At 46.7% G+C, this 10,322-nt stretch overlaps 1 protein-coding gene across 2 annotated transcripts in view; it reads left to right on the top strand.

Annotated features, from left to right (window-relative positions):
- The first annotated feature begins 9,420 nt into the window (after positions 1-9,420).
- Positions 9,421-10,322, top strand: part of Zyx (zyxin) — a 9,909-nt gene continuing 9,007 nt past the window's right edge. Inside the window, exon 1 of one of the 2 annotated variants that reach the window (XM_015493739.2) lies at positions 9,421-9,723. The gene's annotated coding sequence lies outside the window, so the exon portion shown is untranslated. Of the gene's footprint in view, positions 9,724-9,896; positions 9,914-10,322 lie in introns of those variants that run through there. The other variant, XM_048786788.1, reaches the window with a different exon arrangement.

The raw sequence follows: 10,322 nt of genomic DNA, 5'->3' as shown, positions 1-10,322 counted from the left end.
GCAGCGTGTAGGCCTCCTGTGGAAGAAGCTCCTCAGTGTCTTTTTGTTCAGGTAGACTCCTTAGCTTCTTACAGATGAAATGAATTTAAAAGAACAATTTTTTTTAAAAATTGTTCTAATTAGTTATACATGACAGTAGAATGCATTTTGACACATCATACATAAATGGAGTATAACTTCTCATTCATCTGATTGTACATGATGTAGAGTTATACAGGTCATGTAATCATATATGCACATAGGGTAATAATGTATGATTCATTCTATTATCATTCCTGCCCCATGCCCCCTCCCCTCCCTTTCACTCCTCTCTGTCTAGTCCAAAATACCTCTATTCTTCCCCACCCCTTATTGTGAATTAGTATCTCATATCAGAGTAGACCTTTGGTCTTTGGTTCTTTGGGATGGGCTTATTTTACTCAGCATAATAAAGAATATTATTTTAAGAGAGCAGATCTCATGTTAAATGTTTTTTTTTTCTGATAACAAAATAAAATTTAAAAAAGACTGGTGTTCTTTCTAACTTATGAGTTTCAGTGTGAACTGTTCTTTTGTTCTTTGTGTTTAAGAATAGGTGTGTAACTCCAGTGTTTGTGTTCGCGTCATTGTTTGGTTAAGATTTTGTCACTATGATAAACTGATAGGCATAAGTCATTACTGTCCTGGGTGGGGGTCCACTTGAGGGCTGTTCACACAATGAGTCAATAAAGATTGTCGTAGACAAGAACTGCCTACCAGTGAACCCACCCAGACAAGAAAGTCCAGAGGAGACTGGAAGCTTGGAACTTCAGGTAATATGTGTGTGTGTTTGTGTATTTCACTCTTTAACTTAAAAAAAAAAACTGCACAACCAGCAAGCACTTGTCATAGAAAAAAATAAAAAGAAAATCGATCATCATATTCTGATGTGTTTCCTTTCATATATATCTATATATAAATAGTTTTTTTTTTTGTATCAGAGATTAAACCCAGAGTTGCTTAACCACTGAGTGACATCCTCAGCAGCCTCTTTAAAAAATATTTTATTTAGAGACAGGGTCTCACTAAGTTGCTTAGGGCCTCACTAAGTTGCTGAGATTGGCTTTGAACTCACAACCCTTCTGCCTAAGCCTCCTGAATCACTGGGATTACAGGCATGTGCCACCACACCCAGCTTCCTTTCAAATATTGTTTTGCACATATACATTTAATAGGTGGCTAGTCTTGAGTTTGTGAGTATCAGAGTGTGAGAGAGGTATGGGGGCTTTGAGAGTGGACACATGGGAATGATTCTAAAGATTGTCCAAGGAATTTAAACTGGTATGGTGGCATGATGAGGGAGGTAGAAAGAAGAGCTGACATGTACCAAAGGTCTCAGTGGTCGAAGGATTGTTTGAGTTAAGGTAAAAGAAGGGAAGGAGTTAGAAAATAAAAAAGAGCTGGTTGGAGAAAAGGTGGCTTAAAAGTATGATATTGAGAAGATGGAAAAAATTCTATTTGAAGTTATATCGTGCAATATGGTAGCCACTGGCCATGCGTGACCACTGAACACTGCAATGGGACTATTTTGAATTGAGATGCTGCTAGTGCAAAATATATACCATTCTCATGAATTAGTACCAAAAATGTAAAATATTTCAGTAATAATTTCTAAGATATTGGTGACATGTTGACATGATAATATTTTGGATACATATTGGCTTAAGGTACATTATTAAAATTAATGTCATTTATTTTTTATTTTAAAATTATGTATATGGCTCAAATTATATTTCTCTCTTTTTCATGGGGGTGCTGGTGAAATAGAATTAAGTCATGTGGCGAGAGAATTTCAAGGAACATAGAGGCAAGAGGAAGGAAGAATCATCTATGCAGATACTGAAGTGACTAAGAATTCATAGCAGAGTCATGGTTGAGTGAGTGACAGTGAAGTAGAACATAATGATGTTCAAGAAATGAAGATGTATGGCCCAGGGTGATAGATGACAATGCAAATGTACATAGAAGCATGTAGTGAGCTAACTGGAGATTTGAAGTTGGGAGATTTTAGGGACAAGGGAAGGAAAATGGTCTGGACATAACAATAAGGATTCACAGAGGTATCTGTTCTGTAGTCAGGACCAATGGAAAGAAGGTTGTGGAGCAAAGACGTTCACTGCCATTAGGAAGGGCTACAGAGGAGGGGTGTTTTCAGAGGAGGCCGGGTTAGGGCAAGAGGGCAGAAACTGTTCCAAGAAGAGGAGCATGAGCTGAGAATGGCCTGTGAGCTCTAGAGGGCACCCTGGATTGGCACCCCTGGATTGGCAGGGGAGTGAAATGCAGGGTGAACCGAGAACCTGGGGCTTCTTTAGGGGACTGGCATATTGGGGTTATGGGACTTAATAAAATGAGCTCTGGTGGTCTTGAGGCAGAATGGATAGAGGTGAGGCTCTGAGTACAGGGAGGTTAGGAGGAGTGGTGTTCTTTTTTCATTTCTGCTGGGGGACATGGAGGCCTGGAAAAGGGCATTTGTACCTGAGTTTGAGGAAGGGTGCGTGTCTCCCTCTTTTACAAGGCCACCAAATGCTGGTCTCCATCAAAGTCCTCTCGATTTTCATGCAGTACTTGTGTTATGGTTTGGATCTTGAATATTCCCAGAAGACCTGTGTGTTAAAGCCTGGCCACCAGCTTATGGTGTTACTGGAAGGTGGTGGAACCTCTAGGAGGCGGGGCCTAATGAAAGGAAGTTAGGTCATTGGGAGATGTGACCTGGCCCTGGAGGTCAAAGAAGGGATTCCAAGCTGAGACCTGAATGATCAGCAGGAGTTCACTAGGCAGCAAGGGAGGGGAAGCATGCCTACAGAGGAGCAGCTCCTAGGAGGTCAAGGGATATGCCCTTGAAGGGGATAGTAGAATCAGCCTCCTCCTCTCATTCTCCTTTTGCTTTCTGGCTGCTGTGAGGTGACCAATTTCCTCTGCCATCTACTTCTACCAGGATGAACTATACAGCCAGAAGCCCAAGGGCAACAGGGCCAAGCAACCATGGACTGAAATCTCTGAAACCATGAGCCAAAATAAACCTTTCCTCCTTTAAATTGATTTATTTCAGGTATTTTGTCACAGTGACAGAAAGCTAACAGAACTTCAATAGGTGATTTCTTCAGCCAATCATAACTTCAAATTATTACTTAGAAGCAGATGACTTTAAACTTTCCCTGTAATTCTCCTGTGCTCCCTTCTCTTCTCTGGGTGTGGGTAACCTACTCCATCGTACTCTGGCTCATTCTGGGCATGACTAGAACAAAGCACATGTTCTTACTCCCACAGTTGTGCCTCTGAATGGAAAGCACCACTCTGCATGGGGCCAGAACTTGGGCTGGGTCAACGGCTCTCCCTGCCTCCCTCCCACATTCAACCCATTGCTAGGTCCTGCCCATAACTTTGTGTCCTAAAAAGCTCTCTAATCTGTGCATTTTCATCCATCTCCACAAACCACCCCTCTGCGTCAGAGCGCTATAGTAGCCTCTTCCCTGTGTATTTCAGTACTGCGCCTCCTGCTACGGTGCACACCACCTCTAGGGGGATATTTTCAATTTTTTTCATGCCTTTCTTTTCATCTAAAGCTCAGCAGCAGTTCCCTGTTGTCCTCGGGATAGAACTGAAGCTCTTCCTTGTGCCCTGCAGCTTCTCTGCACACCATCCAGCCTTCTTTCCCCGCAGTGCCTGCACCTGACTCTGTGTTCTCACGTGGCCGTCTCCAGATATCACAGGGCCTCCCAGGAGCTGCTCCTCTGTAGGCATGCTTCCCCTCCCTTGCTGCCTAGTGAACTCCTGCTGATCATTCAGGTCTCAGCTTGGAATCCCTTCTTTGACCTCCAGGGCCAGGTCACATCTCCCAATTATATACTCTTTCAGGTCCTGTGACCATTGCAGTTTTGGGCCATAATTATTGGATGAGTATCTCCCACCTGCAGGTCCCCTACGGGCATGGACTCACCATGAGGGCTGGAGTCATGCCTGCTTTTACTCAGTATTATATTCCCAGCACCTAACAAAAAGCCCAGCACACAGTATGTGTTCAATAAATATTTTGGGATGAATAGATGAATGGCTTGAGATGTCATAAAAACCCTCATATTTTATCAAATACAGGATCTACTTTGATCTAGCATGCAATTCCAAAAATTCTGGAACTCAATTTCACTCAGTAATTACATAAGCATTTGGATCTTTACCAGGAATGGGGCTGGGCCTACTCTGCTGCTACAAAGCAGACTAGAACACCTTTGCTAGAACTACACAGATTGCTGCTTGGCAGAACATCCTCCAGTTACTTCTCACGCTTGGGGGCAAAAGCCAGAACTGGTTTTCTGAAGCGCGTTGTTTCTGTCAGATTTTTTTTTTTAATTTTTCAATATTTATTTTCTAGTTTTCGGCGGACACAACATCTTTGTTTGTATGTGGTGCTGAGGATCGAACCTGGGTCGCACGCACGCCAGGAGAGCGCGCTACCGCTTGAGCCACATCCCCAGCCCTCTGTCAGATTTTTTCAATGATGAGACCAAAAGACCCAACAAGAACAATTTTAAGGAGGGAAACTTTATTTGGGGGCTCATGGTTTCAGAGGTCTCAGTTCATAGACAGACATCATGGTGGAAGGGTGTGGCAGAGAAGAGCAATGGGAACTTGACACCAGGAAGCAGAGAACTCTGCTCAACCAGGACAAAATATAAACCCTAAAAGCATGACCCAGGGACCCACCTCTTCCAGCCACACCCTACCCATCTGAGTTACCACCAAGTTAATCCCTATCAGGGATTAATGTACAGGTTAGGTTAAACCCCATTCTAATCCAATCATTCATTATTAAATTTTCTTTCATTGTCTCACACATGAGCTTTTGGGGGACACTTCATATCTACACCATAACACATGTTGACAAGTCTCAGCATCTTTTGTTCCAGTAGACCCTTCCTTTTTTTCTAAGACAGTGTCCATCTGCAACTTTGGTCACACCTCTGGGTGGTGAGGTAAACAGCAACTCAGTGGGTGGAAGGAAGGGCAGGCTAAGGAAGCTTTTGCAAGCTCTGAGGCTTAGCTGACCAGAGCCCACTTCCTCTGTGATATCAGCCTTTTGGGTAGCTTCTTAAAGGCAGGGGAGGTGGGGGACCAACTAGAGATGGACTCTCCATTTCAAGTGAGGCAGGTTTTCTATCTGAGTTCAACCCCCACTCCTTGAAACGTTTACTCCCCCTAATGACTTCGCTGGCTATTTTCAGTGACAAACATTCCCACTCCAGGGCCAGGCTCTGATTTTGGCTTCCTCTGGGAGCAGGGAGAAGGAAGCAGCAGATGCCCTGCTCACGACTGCCTTGGTGCCAGCAACCTGCCTGTGCTGCTGTGGGTGCCCGGGACTCTTTTCCTGTCCGCCCTTCTCAGCTCCCACGGTTGCTGACCCTTCGCCATCTGACCATCTGCCTCCGCTGCCCCCCCCCAACATTTCTGGCCTGCTGACGCTTGCTGTGCCCGTGGGTGCCCATCTGCCCAGCCCTTGGAGTGGAGCACTCCTGCCCCCTGCTCTGCAGATGCCCTGTGCAGATTCCATTGCCCTGGTCCTGAAACCCTTACTGCTATGGCAGACACCTGATAGGAGAGCGAGGTTTACGTGGTGAGAAGTCCATCAGTGTCACCACACCAAGTAAACACTACTGGGTGGAGATTCGAAAAGATTTTTTTTTTTTTTTGAGGACAAAAACAAGGATTACTTGTCTTTATATCCAGAATGCCTAGAATATATGTTATTGGTAACTATTGGTTGGACTGAAGTTGGGGAAGGGGAGAGAAAGTGCAATGGATGCTCTGGAAGAAAGGAGGCTTGGTGTGGGGCTGAGGGGGTGGGGGTGGGGGTGTGTGGTTGTCAGTCCTGCCCTTCTATTGGGGGAGAAGTCCCTGTGCAGAGCAGGAAGCTGCTTGGCTTTGGCCCTGACTGCCAAGATCCCTGGATCTTGCTGGCCCCTTCACCCTTGAAAGCACAGAATACAAAAAGCAAAAGAAAAAGGGAGACAGGGAGACCTCATGGACCAGCGATGCTTTATTCAGCCCCAGAGGGACACATCTTTGGGGGCAAAAGGGCGGCAGGCCGCCTCAAGGGTCTGGCTTTTATGTGGCTTTTGCAGAGCCAGGTCATTGGAGGAGCTAGTTACTTTTGGTAGGCCCTCTTGGAGGGCAGGGCAGGTAATGGGAGGGATTTAGGGTGGGGTGGGAGGACAGGCAGTAACCCTATCCTTCAACCCTCACCTGATCTTCATCCTCACCTCACCCTCCATTGGGTCTACAGTCCCACCAGAGAGGAAATTTTTGTATTGACAAGCAAGAGCCCAGGAGACCAGGAGGGCAGGAAATCTGGCAGCAAGTGAGAAACTGCAGGCTGTGTACTCAGGACGAGTCAAGCGCTCTGCAGCAAGCACAAAGACAGGTCCATCTTTCACTCCTCTTTTGTTTCTTTTGGATTATAAAAATAACACATGTTCACAGGAGGAAATAAACAGTATCAAAGCCTGCTACCATTCCTGATTCTATTCTCTAAAGCTAACTCTATTAACAATTCTTTAGAAATCTTATGGAATGTACTATTTTCCAAAGCTCATACATGTACAACTCAGATACAGAATGTGTGTGTCTACATGCAGATAGACAGAGAGATGGAATTTGATGATGCTGTGTGTCAAAGGAAATGGTCGTCCATGAATGCAAAGTTAAGGGGGTTCAGGTCCTGGCAGCAGTGAAAAGGCTGTGGAGGGCTAGGTTGGAGCTCCAGAAGAGAAGCCAGGGGACAATAGGGTGTAGGCGAGGCTGGAGGTGGCTGGGAGTGGCAGGAATGTTTAAATAACAAAAGATTTGTGTTGCAAAAAATTATGCACTTTAGGAGGTGAAGATCCAACATCTAGTTAGCTTCAGTTTCCTTCAATAAAAAATGGGATAGTAATGTCGATTCTTACAGGTTTATTGTGAGGATTAAATGGGAGGTAGTATAAAGAATTCAGCATTGTACCTATAACAAGGCACTAAGCATTTTCTCAGTGTGTGCTATTTTGTGTGGGTTGTGTGTTGCTAGAGATTGAACTCAGGGCCTTGTGCACGTTAGGCAATTGCTTTTACCATCAAGCTACACCTCCAGTCCTAACAGTTCACAATTGCTGCTGTTGTTATTGTCACAGTGGTACATTGCTGCTGTTAAAGAGTGCTTCATATGGTGCCCAGTACCAAATTGCTCCTCTGGTCACCTAAGCTTCCTGACAGAATCCCTCTTTTCATTTTGGAATTCATCTTTTGCCACTAACCTGCTTCTTCCCTTTTGTTCCATGATTTTTATTGATTTATTAATTATTATTATTTACTAAGGAGTGAACCCTAGGGGCGCTTTACTTTTGAGCTACATCCCAGTCCTTTTTATTTTTTATTTTGAGACAGGATCTTTCTAAGTTGCTGAAGCTGGTCTTAAACTTGCAATCCTCTTGCCTCACATCCTGAGCACTGGGATTATAGGCCTGCACCACCATGCCCAGCTTCCATGAATATTTTAAACTTCTACATACTGTGCACCTTTGAAGGAAACTTTCTGGCACCTGGAAAGCATAAATCCTTGGAGATGTGTCGGGATGTTTTAGGCAGTAAAGGTGAGTGTCGATTTTTTTACTTCTCGCTGGCTCTGCCAAAGCTGTTGGGTATGCTTTAGGTGGGGACATCCACTGATTTGCTATACTTTAAGTGTAGTACCTGAGGATACCAATCAGAATTACTTGCTTAAGAAAATACCCGCGGGGCCTAGTAGTGCACACCTATAATCCCCATGGCTTGGGAGGCTGAGGCAAGAGGATCATGAATTCAGAGCCAGCCTCAGCAAGGTGCTAACCAACTCAGTGAGACCCTGTCTATAAATAAAATACAAAGTAAGGCTGGGGATGTGGCTTAGTGGTGGAGTGCCCCTGAGTTCAATCCCCAGTACCTCCCCCGCCCCTGAAAAAAGAAAAAAAATACCCAAGAGTCATTAGGGCAGTTCCTGTTCATGGTCTGCATTTTAAGGTTGATTGTTAAGCTCCACTGAGATATTCTGGGCCAGTGATTCTGTCCTTCTGGGAAATTCTGTGTTTATACTTGTATTGAGAATGTCTGGTTTAAAACTCTTAGCTCTAATATTCTGCATTCCAGATGCTCTTAGTTGTCAGTAAAACTAAGCCTGCCTACGCACCCTTCTATTCTTGATTTATAAATAGGTTTATCTGCCTCACAATTACACATATTCTATTGTGCACATGCACATCCCTTAAGGAGCCTTCTAGAGAGTAACTTGCTTTGACTCTTACAACATTATCTGAAAACTATTCCCCCCCACCCATGTGAGCATATTTAGAAGGAGATGAAACTATTGGCCTGTGGAGCCCAAAAGACAATCTCCAACATGCACAGGAAATCCAGAACCATGCTTCTAACAGATCTTCATAGGGGCAGGCTCAGGATTGGCTAGTGCAAGTCCGGGAGGTGTGCACTACTCTTTTTCTTTCATGCATGACCACACATGTTGTGGCTATGAGAAATATTAGTGAGAAAGACAGTAAAAGAAAAGAAAGAACAGTGGGGTCTGAAAAGGTAGTGATGATGTAGTCTTAGATATAAGTAAGGACTTAAGTTGAAGGAAGGAGAGGGCACTCACTACATACATCAAGACCCATGAGAGACCCATGAGAGGTCGGGCCTGGCAATCAGGAAGGGAAAAGGTGGGGAAAATTGCCTTAAGGCTAATCAGGTTGGAAGGTACTCCGGGTTCTGGGCAGGACTGAGACTTAATTAATTATACTATTATGTAGCACTTTCAGGTATGGTACTTCACTTATTTCTCTGCATAATCCAACAAGGAGGGTGGACTGAATACCATCACCCTCATAGAGAAAGTGAAGCCTAGTGAAAGAAACTTGTCAGTGGGGCATCAAGCTGGAACTTCGCATTCTGGCTACAGTCTGCTCTGAGCGTCCGCCAGCAGTTGCTTCAGACTTACACGGTAGGAGGCAATGAACCCTGACCTGCATGTGACCTGAGCCCATCTCTTCAGCTCACAAACCCCGTTTTCTCATCATAAAGTCACGGGATTATTTTGCATGACCCTAAATCTTAGCCTAGATGTTCCCTGACAGTGGGGGGTAGGGGATTTGGAGGGCAGGGACTCGAAACTGAATAGAGGGTGAACAAGAGACTGTCTCAGGTATCAGTCAGGAATGACGAAATTCGAGAAACGGGAGCGCCCGAGGGTGCATATTGAGCTAGAGGAGGAAGGGCATGACGTGGTGAGTAGGGAAGAATTCAGGAAACGCTTGGGTAGGTTTCCACGTGCAGTTAAAATGAAGAAAGAACACAGGTCTGGTCTCTTACGCGTAGCCTGGGGCTGAATCGCAGGCTGAGGAATCCGGTCGGACCAGTGGGGGGCTCCACCGAGTGAAGTCTCCAAATCCCCGAGAGCTCCACAGTCGCTCCTTGAGCAGATGGGCTGCGGAAGGCGAAGAACTGCGGAGACGTGTCGCCTGCGTCTAAGTCTGTCTTCCCACGTCCGAAATCCGCGGGCAACCCTCACCTGGGTCCTGCCCTCCCACCTTGATTCCGCTGCTCGCACTCTCCCTCCCGCAACGGTAGGCGGGGGCGCCGGCGATGCAGATTCCTAGAAGCCTTAAGAGGTTGCCCAGCGGTGGAATTTAGCATCCCCCAAGATCGCTTGAGGTTGGTGTTTACACACCCTCTGGCCACAAAAGGGCGGGGGTGGGTGATGGTGCAAGGAGAGGGAACTCCCCCTACACCACTCCACCCACCCTGGAGCCCACTTTCCTCCCAGTCCTGCCAGCCTCCCAGGGCATCTGGGGCGCGGGGCTGACGGCTCAGTGGAGAAGCAGCAGGGGGTGGAGGGGAGCAGGTAACGGCAGGTCGGGAGTGGGGGGGGGACGAGGCTGCTGCGGGACCTCTGGGACACATGCCCGCCGGCTCTGCCCGGACTGGGGACGTGAGTCAGATCTCCCGCACCCGCGGGTCTGGCGGTGTGGGGAGGGCAGGTCAGGAAATGACATCAGAGGCCTGTGTTTGGGGAGGGTGGTCTTTCGCGGCCGGAGCAGCGGGGACGGCGGCGGGCGGACCTTCGCGGAGCCTCCGGCCCGGGGCAGGATCAGGCCCCTTCCTGGGGGAGTTTCCTGCCTTGTCCGCCCTCCCCGCCTCTCCCCGCCCTCTCTCCGGGCCGCTCCTTGTATGGTCTCGGCGTCGCGCTCTCCCCGCCCTCCCTCCCTCCCTCTTCCCTGCGTGCCTCCCCGGCTGGCTGGAGGCTGCAGGAC

Source organism: Marmota marmota, unplaced genomic scaffold (genome assembly GCF_001458135.2).
Source record: "Marmota marmota marmota unplaced genomic scaffold, marMar, whole genome shotgun sequence".
NCBI lineage: Eukaryota > Metazoa > Chordata > Mammalia > Rodentia > Sciuridae > Marmota > Marmota marmota.
This window is presented reverse-complemented; position numbering and strand designations above follow the sequence as displayed.